Raw genomic sequence first — 1,782 nt, forward strand, 5'->3', positions numbered from 1 at the left:
TCCTCCTCCTCCTTCTCCTTCTTCTCCTCCTCCCTCCTCCTCCTCCTCCCTCCTCCTCCCTCCTTCTCCTCCTTCTCCTTCTCCTTCTCCTTCTCCTCTTCTTCCTCCTTCTCCTCCTCCTTCTTCTTCTTCATCATCATCAGGATCCAACTGACTACAGAAGGGAGGGATGGGAGCCAACGGAACTGGATTTTCTAGCAGCTCCTCCCCTCTATTTTTTGTTCATGGCAAAAGATAGCAGACTGCAAATTCCCCTCACTGTTCTGCACATCTGCAAGAGATTCTGTTGAATTCCTTAACCTTTCCACTTTCCCAGCCCGGAGGTGGGAAAAAATAACACTTCCTCCTATTCTCCTCCTCCTCCTCTTCCTCCTCCCAGTGCCTTCTAATTGCCAAATGCTGGCTGGTAAAGGAGAAGAGGAGCAATCCAGGAGAGGAGGGGGGGAGCTCCCTGTGGGGGAAACAAAGGGAACAATGGCCTGGAGACCAAAGGGAGTCTGTTTAAACAACCCAAGATGGTAGAATAGGGTTCACAGTAGTTTAGGAGACAGTCTGCAGCTACTGTTGACTTTAATAGCCTGATAAAGCACTCAACCCATCTAGCTTGATATGTATCTGTCAGCTTTTAGGGATGGGGCATATGTTTATATGAACCCCCCAGCCTCCCATCTCCGGTCCCAAACCATGCATGGCTCATTCTGGTTTTCACAGTATTTACTTCCTTTCTCCCCCATCTCCTCGATCCTTCTAGCAACATTTCGAGTCTCTGTAACTCCCCTCCTCCAATCTCACCAATTCTTTCCAAGTCTGTTGTATTAGAGAAGATGTCTTGGATTTATTAAAATCAGTCACACATTGAGACCAGATGCTGCCTTGAACTTGAGGTAGCCATGACTAAAATCAAGTGTACGTACACACACACACACACACACACACACACACACAATTTTGAAGCCAGAGCAATGAATGACAGACTTCTAGACCTCCTTGAAAGGTCTTTTTTCCTTCCCTCCCCAATCTCTCTTTGTCTTGTCAATGCTTCTTCTGTCTGACAAAATCCAACATCCAGTCATATTTTTTTTCTTTCCCCCAAATAGATTTCTGTAAACTTCCATGTCTCGCTCTGGGGCCAGCTCATGAATATGGCCTGGGCTGCTCTAACTGGTCTCTCTGGACAGGGGCTGGAAGAGCCTTGGAAAAAATGGAGCTCTATTAAAAAAAAAGATGAGATGCTTATCATTAAAGTGGTGAGATCCTATCTGATTGGCAAAGATGAAAAGAGAAGAAAAGGACAAATGTAGGTGGGGCTGAGAGAAAACAGGCTCATTAGTGCATTGTTGCTAGAAATGTGAACTGGTCTAACCATTCTGGAAAACAATATGGAATTATACCCGGCAAAGTCACCTAACTGTTCATATCCTTTGACAGAGCTAATGACAGAGCTACCAAGAATGAGGGGGAGACTAGGTAGCTCAGAGGATGGAGTGTCAAGACTGGAGTCAGGAAGACCTGAGTTCAAATCTGACCTCAGACACTTTGTCGTTTTGTGATCCTGGGCAAGTCACTTAACCTCAATTGCCTAGCCCTTGCTGCTCGTCTGTCTTAGAATTGATACTAAGACAGAAGGTAGGACTTTAAAAAAAAAATGAGACCTATACTTGTAGGCCTGGATAATATGGCTGTTTGTTTTGCTGGATGGTATGTATTTGTTATGAGATACTTGTTTTTGAAAATTATTTGGGGGGAGTATTGAGAGAGACGATGAATATTTCTACAAATAAA

The sequence above is a fragment of the Gracilinanus agilis genome, chromosome 2 (genome assembly GCF_016433145.1).
Source record: "Gracilinanus agilis isolate LMUSP501 chromosome 2, AgileGrace, whole genome shotgun sequence".
NCBI lineage: Eukaryota > Metazoa > Chordata > Mammalia > Didelphimorphia > Didelphidae > Gracilinanus > Gracilinanus agilis.